General features: G+C 38.7%; 1 long non-coding RNA gene across 1 annotated transcript; it reads left to right on the top strand.

Annotated features, from left to right (window-relative positions):
* Positions 1 to 463: 463 nt before the first annotated feature.
* Positions 464 to 1089, top strand: LOC116702313 (uncharacterized). Its single transcript, XR_004335124.1, has 3 exons — positions 464 to 604; positions 756 to 830; positions 934 to 1089. It is a non-coding gene; the product is annotated as an uncharacterized LOC116702313 (long non-coding RNA).
* Positions 1090 to 11413: the final 10324 nt, after the last annotated feature.

Here is an 11413-nt window from a genome sequence, read left to right on the forward strand (position 1 = left end):
GTAGTTAGGGGGCGCTTTTAAAGCGGTGTGGGCGCAGCGGTCTCGCACGGTTTACCAACAGTCCGGCATGTAACAAGCGACAACACCACTAGCTGCAACGTTGGCCTCGGAGCCTGAAGTAAATGTTGTCTGTGTAATGCACGCTGCATGCTAGACTTTCTGCATTCAGCTCATACAGATTAACACATGTGTGGACCTGAATCACGGTTAGCTGCAACACTGCATGTTACTCATGTTTAATTTCAAAGCTGTTGGGCAGGACACGTCTGCTTATTTGTTGTGAATTTGAAAGTTTACACACTTATATAGAGTATAAAATAAATAGGGCCCCAGCCCATTCAATCCAGTTATTAAATTAAATTGTTTTTTTATTGGGTTGAGTTTATGGAAGTCATGCTAAGAAATGATGTAAAGCAGGCTTAAGGGTTGTTGGTTTTTAAACACTGGAGCTCTTAAGAACCATGTAAAAGTTGCCCCAATTTTTGATTTCTTAACAGCTTTTTACATTTCTGTCTTTCTAATCATGTTGCAATATTTCAGGTCTTGAATAATTGGTTCATTGATTTGTCCACCCTCCTGCCTGGATAAGACATACTCCTAAAAGGTAAGATTACATCATAACTAGCTTACTAATTACTGAAAAATCTAACATTTTGCAGCTTCAGTCTCTTTCATTCTCTCTCTTCTAAATGGTTTTTAAATGTCAGTAATGCATTTCAGTAGGTGATGGCTTCTGTTAACATGTTGAATTTCAGATCCCGGCTGAGATAGAAATGATCAGCTCCTTCCTTCATGGATATTGCATAGCCGGACAGCGGATATTGCACATGGTATGTTAACTTACTACTACTACTTTTTATGAAGTCTTACTAAATGAATGTTGACTGTTTAGAATGTACAATTAATATATTGTGTTTGTGGACATGCTTTCAGATGGAGGCAGAGTTTCTCAGGATTACCACTACTCCCCTTCTCTCAAAGTTCCTTGGACAAATAGACCAGCACACTGATCAGCTATTCAAAGTGTTCAGGAACAAACAAGGCTCTGCAGGGAGGAAAGTCCAGATGATACTGGCCCCAATGACAGAGGTATGTTTTGCACCCTATTAGTGCACCCTTATGAGTATAAAGGTGGGCTTTAAAAGTTGCTCCAAAAGCAACTCCTGTGCTTTTTTCAAAGTATTTTTTATTTGCAGTCACCTTCAAATATTAACACAGATCAATGGCTGTGTTAAGGGATCAGATGTATTTAAATTTTGAACAAAAGGTTTGCTTCTCATAATACAGCATAGGAACATTTCCCTGATTACACTAACAATTGAGGCCAGTTTTCAAGTTTATCTATTAGTGTTAAATAAAAAAGTGGTGGTAACTTTGTTTGCGATGGCTTCAAGTATTTAAGTGTTTATCTGTCTTCTCTTTCTTCAGAATGAAACTGTTGAAAAGAGGAGGGGCTGCATCCTCAGGGCGCTTTGCATTTACCTGAACGAAGACCCGAACATGCTCTTCAAAGAATACCAGGTTGGTAACCTTAGTTTTTTTTGTTTCTACATGTTTCAAACCAAATTTTGAGTAACTAATCTTGTGACTTTGTTGTAATTTGCATGGAATTTGTTTATTATAGTTTTGTTTTTAGGGGGGTTTGTTAAAAATCATCCATGGATTTAATTTAACACTTGTGTATTAAACTTATACATTTAGTGTTTTTTTCTGAAATTGGAAAGGTGGTAATTTTACTTCAAGTTGTACTGAGGTGGTAGTGGGTGGTGGTATACTAGAGTATTATGTTGAAATGTTGCATTAATATTGTCTACCTCCATGAGTATATTGGAAACACAATGTAAACAAAAACTGAAAATATCTATAGCATAGCTGTTAGGTGGAGGTGCATTAGATTGCACATCCTAATAAAAAGTGCTTGGTTAGTGTATATTAAATTATGTAAATAATAAAAAGGAATAAATCTTTAAGGTTGTTACAATCACCCTGCACTGCATCTTATTTGTAAACACATAGCACTGTTTAAGGTCTGATGCTATTACAATAAAATGAATTGAATTGCAAAATGTACTTTTTGGAACTCTTAGTCGTAAAATGTTTCTAATTTATCGTTTCTCTCTCTCCTCTGTAAAGGACACCGATGTTACAGCTGCTGAGAGGGAGCATGAGCAGCTCACCTTTGCCATCTACAATATCAATGTTGAGGGAGGTGTTCCCCCCCCCCCAGCCGGTGTTGGAATTGTGATAGAGGGTGTTGAAGTACTGCACAACTTGGGAGACATAGCCTGTGCATGTGCACTCTTAATGGGTGTAATTTATGCACTGAACCTCGGTTATCCCAAGGAACTGAAAGCCTTATTTGAAGTACTTCAGAAGCTCTTCCTTCAAATGGATGCTTGCAGACTCTCAACTAAGGTACAGCTGCTCAAGAACAAACTGTATGAATGAGCCAATCACTGATCTGGATGCAATCAGTGGCCAGGCTGTAGACGGAGCATCATTTTATTACAAACAAATGTGAATTCGTTAAACCATATTACAGACACAAAGAGACATTTGCTGGATTGTTATTCTATATTAAGGAAGTTGACAACTGTTGGAGTGTTGGAGCGTCCACTAACATTGTTTCATAACTTATCTGTTCAGTCTTCTATTAGATGTTAGGGCTTTTGGAAACTGACCTTTTGACATTTTATACACCAAGGTTCAACCTAAAATGTCTTATTTTTTAAAGTTCACAAATTAGATTCAGTACGAAACAACAAAATATTCTCATTTGTTGGTTCTTTTTCCTATGAGTCAATTATTGATACATTTTCTGTCAAACTAATCAATCAATCCAATATTTTCAGCTGTTATTCTATGTTTATGTGTACATGTGTTCAAATTAGGTCTGCATGATTAATCTTTATATTGCGATCTCTATTCACCCTGTCACGATTTATTTTTGAAATAAGTTTGATTTAAAAAAAAAAAAAAAAAAGTATTCTTTGATTCTCATTTAATTTTGTGAGCCACATGCATCACAAACGCTACTACTTTTTCCTGTGAGTTTTAAACATACAATATAGCACTGCAATGCTCTCCCTTCTCTTCATTGAAGCTTCTATGTTCACAGGCTGAGAGAGACAGAGACACACACAAAGAGACACACACACACACACACAGAGAGAGCACACACAGACACACACACACACACACACACACACACACACACACCACACAGACAGAGAGAGACACACACACACACACACACAGAGAGAGAGAGAGACACACACACAGAGAGAGAGAGAGAGACACACACACACACACACACACAGAGACACACACAGAGAGAGAGACACACTATAGGTGCCCAAAGTAAATGTTTGGTCCTGCCTATTAGTTTTGTCATGGTTCATGTGTGCAATAAACATTACACTTACTGAGAAAAAAAATCGTGGCAGAGAATCGTGATATCAGCTAAGCTAAAAAAAATGCTGATTCATATTTTTCCCTGAATCGTGCCGACCTGGTTCAAATGTTACTGCATTGTAATGTTACTGTAGTACAATTGCACCAAAATGTTACTGCACCATTGCTGTGTTTTGTGAATAAAGGAATTAAGAAAAACATGTTCGGTTTACCAAATTAATTTGTGTGGAACCTGTTGACATACTTGAATTATGTAAAAGTAAATAGTAAAACTTATATTGGATGAAAACATAATGTTTTCATTAACCCTACTTAAATATATTATTTCAAGACTACAAAGAAGATATATGCTGAAGTGACAAAAGTAAAATATGTAGCCTGTTCATATATTGTTTAGGTTCATGTGACATACCTGACTTTATTTGGTTAAGCTTAAATATATTTTGTTAATCTAAAGTTAAAAGAATTAAACAATCATTGTGTTACTGTAACATAAATTAATTAAATTAAATGACCTTAATATTTTTGTTTTTAACTAACCTAATAAAAATACGTGGAACCTGTTGACATAATAAATTTAATTAAAGTCAACGTTTCAATTTTTTGAGTGTAGTGTGGTGGCGTTTGAAAAAATGTCATATAAACGGTTTGCCAGATTGGATGTCTATACTAGAAAATGGGGAAAGTACCTGAACTGAGTTTTTCCCTCGCCACTGTCGCACTGCTTGCTCTTGGGTGAATTACTAGAATTGTTGAGGCTTTGTATATTATAGACCTACTCTATCTGTTAACCCCCTAACGTCTGAATTTATATAGCTGTATATAAAAAAATGTTTTATGTGTGTTTTTGCCTTTACACGACATGCATTAGACCAGTAGATCCTAGAGCGAGGTAAGCGGATAACACTCATGTATAAAACAGTTCCAATGAACTGCTCCAATTCTTTTTGATCTAATTTCAAGGCATGGTTTGGATTTTCTTGTGTGCAGTACAGATTGCTCTGATTGACAATAAGAGCCAAAAGTTCAGTGTCAAAAAACTGTCTGAAATAATCAACAGGCTGTTTGATTGAGTCACTGTCTGGGAGAGCACCTTGCCACACTGGCACATTTTTTGCAGAGCTCTGAGTCTGTTTCACCGTCTTCCACGCCACTTTGTCTTTGTTTGGTCTCTTTTGTTTCTTTCTTGCAGCTTGGGCACTGGTGCTATCAACCTCATCAATGCTGCTCCTGTTGCTCTCTTCATCCCTGCCCGCACTGCCCGCATCTTGGTCTTGAACCTCCTCCTCACTGCTGCTCCTGTCGCTCTCGCTACTGCGCTCACCATCACCTGCAGGGGTCAAAATTAACTTTTAGAAATGTGAAAATCTATAGATAATCTATGGATAAACTGGTGAAAATTCACTAGCCATTCAATAGGAAATCAGCATTTCAGTCTAAAATCTAGTACCAGCCAACATAATTTTTTCCTTATCTCCTGTCTCTATTGGACAGTGGAGTTTGGTTATATGTTTATACTTATACTTATATTTACCATTTGCTGTAAGTGCATGTTGTGTGTGATGTCTGTATGCTACTGAGACCCCCTGAATTTGTCTCAAGATAACTTTTGTTATGATTTAATACGATAAATAAAATAAAATTGAATTGAATCATTGATTTTCCTAATTAAATCCAATGGATCTTGTAACAACTTGCAACAGTCGGAAATCATGATGGGTTAGAGTTGGTGGAGCTGCCGGTCTCTTTAAAACCGGTTACCACTGATGTGCCCAGTATTATGTCCTTGGGGGAAATTAGAAATTGAGCATCCAAATCCTCAATTCATCCTCAGTTCATCCTGCAGCTGATTTATTCCAAATCAGAAAGTTATTTAGTGATATAGTGTTTTTTGTGTTAAGCTTTATGAACCATTAGTTGTATTTGTTGACCCCACTAAAAAAAGGCTCAAGGAATGGCAATTAATTGTACTTTCAACCCTTTTTTGAACAGAGATGCCATTTGTGCTCAGAAAATAAAGAAAAGGCTCTCCTGTAGTCCCAGCACTAGCAGAATTTATAATCTTTTCTCCAGTCTGAGAAAAGAGGCCGTGATCTCGGAGTTATTTGAGTATTTGAAATTGTCTTTTGATACTCACTTGACTAAAGTGGTGCAGTCCTGCTTTTCCCAACTGAGACGGCTAACCAAGATCAGGTCATTTCTTTCCTCTGCCAACTAAGAGAAGTGACCACTTCACACCAATCCTTTTTTTTTGTTTTGTTTTTTTAAAGAAATTTACATGTGTCCAGACCAATGAAAAGAGGTAGTCATGATCCGGACTAAACTAAACCATGGTCTGGTTCGTTTCTAGTGTTAAAGCATTTTTTGGAAGGTTCAAACTTTTGGAACAAATACAGGAAGCTGTGGCAGGCTATCATGGTGTTAAAATACGGAAAAAGCTTCTTTAAGAACAGCTCAGTGCTTGGTGTGTGCATGAGAGAGTGACAGTGAATGTGCTTAGGGCAGACAGCTGGTGGCTATCAGACCAGAGAATAAATCAGCAGTTTACTTGTGAAGTGGTAGTAAATGTACAGTGCAGGTTTCAGTTTGTCTCTAAATTGCTGCACAAATGCAAATGCTGTAGCTCCTTAAAAACCAGGTAAAGTTCCCATGTCTTGCTTCTCAACAACGCAACAAAACAAGAAGAAACACAGTATTACAAGGGGATGACGACTGGACATAGTTATGGAAATAGACTGTTTAAATATAGTGCTTTTCTCGTCTCAATGCCTACTCAAAGTGCTTTATACAGTACAGGCAACATTCACCATTCATACACATTCATACACTGTGGCCGAAGCTTCCGTACAAGGTGCCTCCTGCTCATCAGATCAGCATTCACAGTACGATGGGGCAGCTTTTGGAGCAATTTGGGGTTCAGTGTCTTGCCCAAGGACACTTGGACATGTAGACTGCAGAGCCAGGGATCAAACCACCAACCTTCCAATTAGTACACACCTAAACCCTGTTATGTCATGTATAATTATTTAGTGTGCTTGCATAACTGCAGGGTGAAATCAAAACTAACCGGATCAAAAGTATACAATGTAACAAAAACATAAACCTTTGGCGGACCTTGGCTTGGACTTTCTGGTATGAACAGGCCCTTAGAATTGATTTTACTGCTTGTTTTTAAATACTTGAATGAATTGGCTCTTGAATATATAATTTATCTGCCAATTTTCTATGATCCTGATCGCTGTTTGAGATTCTCTAGCAGGCTAATAATGGTTCCAAGATCTCATCTCAATCACTTCTTTATGTCTCACTTTTATCTTCTTTTTTTCCTAGCCAACGGTTTTTGAAGTTACTATTTATATTATTGTATATAGTTACCTCGTAACTTCTGGAAATTCTTTACCTCTAACTGTATTTTAAAGCACTTTGTAGCTCTGCTTTAAATGGCGGTAACAGAGTCATCAATTTGGACATTTTGGAATTTTGTCAAACGATAAAAAATTATGAAATCTGAAAATCTGTAAAACTAAAGTATGACTGTGAGAGTTTGTTTGTTTAGAGCAACCTCTCCAGTTAATAAAAACTTGCTAAAGTATTACATGATATTTTATGAGGAACCCAAGATTAAAACACAATTAAGAACAGAGTTGTAACAACAATGATTGATTGCTTCTGTAGAAATATATAGCTCTTTTACAGTCTGTTAGCTCATTGTTGTTCTAATGCACACCATTAAAATGTTATGGCCGGTAATCAAAGTCCCTGTGGGGAAATGAATGTGAAAGGTATGCACTCTGTACTTGCATCCTTATTCAACAAGGATTTAGAGTCCAGCTGCTTGAGGTTTTAATGCCCACTCATATCTTTTCTGCTAGAATAAGTGTCAGTGACCCCTTTTTGTTAATTACGATTACATAATTACACAAGACCTTTCACATCTCCAGTCAGGCCCCATCCTCCCTCTCAACTTCGAAAATTAATTTGTATACAGTGCTGCTCTTCACCAGGCCCTGCTGCATGTTGTGAAGAGGATCAATGAATGAATTTCATGTTTTTATTTATAGAAATCAAGACATTGATCATTATTACTTTCATGGACTCTCAGTAATAAATGCTTTCCCCTTGGAAGAGCACTCTGCAAGTAGTAAAGTATGGTACCCACGTAGACCAAGGGTGTTACAATGAGAAATGTGAGGAGTGAATGAGATTGTAAATGGTAATAATGTAAGTGGTGGCTCTCAGACAGGCCATTACTTACATCAGTGCTGCTGTTTTCATCACAGCGCCGACATTATTAACCTCAACTAACACTCACTTAAGTTCATCCATCTTTCCAAGGGAACATAATTTGTTCTAAATCATTTTGAAATGATCAAACATATGGGCTGAAATATGTGCCAACAGAAACTGAATGTTAATCATATTTGAATTTGTATTGTTAAACTTGAATAGTTCCATCGAAAAACTGAATTTGAATCACATAATTTGAAATTGTATTGTTTAATTTGAATCATTGCCTTGAAAAACTGAATCTGAATAGTATAGTTGGAAATTGGATTTATTCCTTTGGAACTGAAATCCAATTAAATGATCATCAATGAAAATGTAACTCTGTATATCTTCACATTCAGTTCTCACAATTCAAATTCATTTCACAAAATTTGATTTCAAGTTACTGTGACAGGTAGGCCTACTTGAAGGATGAAGGAAGAGCCATCTAGCACAGATTAACAGATAAAGTTTCTCAAAGTCAAGGATCCCTCTTTGGTAGGACTGGTCCTTTCATGTCGGGTCCTTCAGGGTCTAGGCCAGGCTCGTCTGTTGCAAATGGAGAACACGTAAATGGAGCAGGCTAGCAAGTGCACGTCATTTGTGAACGCTGCATTTCAAAACACTGGATGAAATGGTTGTGGAACTGTTAACTGTGCTGTTACATTTTCTTTGTTGAGATGGAGAATGTGAATCATCGTCATTCTGCTTGCAGGAGGACAATCTACTGTCGGCAACTATACCCGCAACATGCCATGGTAGGTAACATTACCCACACTTATAGGTTATGATGTGAGCAATATTCATCTTTTATTTATCCCTTATCCCAGAATTAAAAACGGCATCTTTTACCAAAGCAAATTTGACATAAGTGTAGTTATTATGGCAATAAACCCCTTTTCTGATTCTAAAATATTAACGGTTAATCCCAACTAATTTTCCATACGCGTAACGTTATGTAAAGTTTTCTATGATGTCTGTGTGACCGGGTTCTACGATTACACATACAAGAACAACACAAATATCTGGTTAGCTGGCTCTACATTTTTGTTTTCAATTAGTCAGAGTGGCTAAGATGGCTGGGCTAACAATCAGAATCAGAATCAGAATCAGAAATACTTTATTGATCCCCGAAGGGAAACTCTGTGTTGTAGTTGCACAAATATTATAAATAGAGTAGAAATACAAGAAATAAAGAAATATAAGGAATTGGATACGTACGGTATTTACATAAAGGAATGTTATTATACATTATTTACATAATTAACATAATTAAGGATTTGGAATGGTGAAAAGTTAAATAATAATAATAATAATAATTGTAGTATTTGAAATTGCACACATGTCAGGCCAGTGTTATTGCACAAAACAGATAATACAGATAATGTTGTCCAGTTTCAACCTCTCTAAGTGTATATGTCAGACACTTAGAGGGAGGAGTTAAAAAGTTTGATGGCCACAGGCAGGAATGACTTCCTGTGGCGCTCTGTAGTGCATTTTGGGAGAATGAGTCTGTCACTGAAAGTGCTCCTGTGATTGAGCAACAAGCCATGGAGTGGGTGCGAGACATTGTCCAAGATGGCATGTAGTTTGGACAGCATCCTCCTATCTGACACCCCCGACAGAGAGTCCAGATCCACCCCCACGACGTCACTGGCCTTGCGAATCAGTTTGTTGAGTCTGTTGGCATCCGCTACCCTCAGCCTGCTGCCCCAGCATGCAACAGCAAAGAGGATAGCACTGGCCACCACAGACTCATAAAACATCTTCAGCATTGTCCTGCAGATGTTAAAGGACCTCAGCCTCCTCAGAAAATAGAGACGGCTTTGGCCCTTCCTGTAGAGGGCTTGAGTGTTCTTGGCCCAGTCCAGTTTATTGTCCAAGTGCACTCCCAGGTATTTGTAGTCCTCCACAATGTCCACACTGACCCCCTGGATGGAAACAGGGCTCACTGCTGCCTTGGCTCTCCTTAGATCCACCACCAGCTCCTTGGTCTTTGTCACATTGAGCTGGAGATGGTTCTGCTCACTCCATGTGACAAAGTCCCCCACCACAGCTCTGTACTCAGCCTCGTCCCCCTCGCTGATACATCCAACCACAGCAGAGTCATCAGAAAACGTCTGAAGATGGCAGGACTCTGTGTGGTAGTTGAAGTCTGTGGTGTATATGGTGAAGAGGAAGGGAGAGAGGACAGTCCCCTGCGGGGCCCCTGTGTTGCTGACCACTCTGTCTGATACACAGTGTTGCAGGCGCACATACTGTCGTCTGCCAGTCAGGTAGTCAGCAATCCAGGACACGAGGGGGGGATCCACCTTCATTGCTGTCAGCTTCTCACCCAGCAGGGCCGGCCGGATGGTGTTGAAAGCACTGGAAAAGTCAAAAAACATGACCCTCATCGTGCTTGCCGGCCTGTCCAGGTGGGCGTAGATGCGGTTGAGCAGGAAGATGATGGCGTCCTCAACTCCCAACCGGGGCTGGTAGTGTTGGAATTTAAAATTGTATATTTCGCATAAACATTGTGTGTGATTTGCATTATACATTTAAGCTAAAAGGTAAAAGCATTATTTCAGCATAAATGAAGACATGTTGGTCATGCATTAAGTTTGTTGTTATAAGTATATAGTTTGTTGTTTGTTACACTTTTGTTTTATAATATAAGATGTTCTGGTATATTTTGTTATAACCCAGCTCTACAAATGTGTCAGAAGTTGAATTGATGATGTTAGAGAGACACATCCTGAATCTGGTTCCAGTCCCTCTTTACAGTCCACTGCTTTGAGGGTCATAAACACTCAGTCACATTCCAATTGAAAAGACAACGATTAAGCACACAAACACATCACCTCACTGTGACCTTGAGACCCCACCCTTTGTGAATAAGACCAGGGGGTCCAGGAGCAGAGAGTCAGACAAATTTTGGGAAGAGCCGGGTTAGGTTGACTCTGTATTTGTCTCTAGGATATCCTATGTAATAAAATGGATTCACACATCCACATCTGAGATTTTGACTACTAAGTGACTGAACCCTAAGAATGGAGCAGGATTTACATCCAACAATTGAAGAACTGGAGGGGGTCCAGGAGAGGCCTCACCAAATCATGTAAGCTTAGGCTAGCTCAGCTTCAAGGTACATCTGCAAGGATATATAGCTACTTTACTGTACTTTTTCACACATTACACATACCACATACACACTCATCCACCACCACAACCTTATTGTTCAGCTTGCTTGTATGGGGGGCACAGTAAATTATGCTCTGCCATTGAACGTTGGTATTGAACATTGATTGTAAATTGCAGAATTGAATTGTCCCGTATGAACAGAGAACCTGGGATACTGAGCTGGTGTTGGGTAAAACTCAAACTTTGCATGGTGTTGGGCTAGTTTCCTCATGTTGAAAAGAGTCAGCTGAAGTAGTGGGGAACTAATTAAGACACCCAACTGGGCTGAGATCCTGGGTCGGACCCATAACAGAAACTGAGATATCCCATCTCTATCATACAACTGCATCCGCGGAGACGGCCGGCGTCTCAGATTCCATCATCAACTCTTTGTTTGTCTTAATCTCTCGATGTGTCCTAGTTTCATATTTTTGATGGCAGTTTCTATGGTATGCTCACCAATCAAATGCTATATTCAACGGACTAATCTTTTGTTGTTGATGCTGACTTCAATACTAGCCTGGGAATACCTCTTGATCTTAAAGGAAGAGCTGAAACATACCATGGGTCC

The sequence above is a fragment of the Etheostoma spectabile genome, chromosome 15 (genome assembly GCF_008692095.1).
Source record: "Etheostoma spectabile isolate EspeVRDwgs_2016 chromosome 15, UIUC_Espe_1.0, whole genome shotgun sequence".
In the NCBI taxonomy this organism is placed as follows: Eukaryota; Metazoa; Chordata; class Actinopteri; order Perciformes; family Percidae; genus Etheostoma; species Etheostoma spectabile.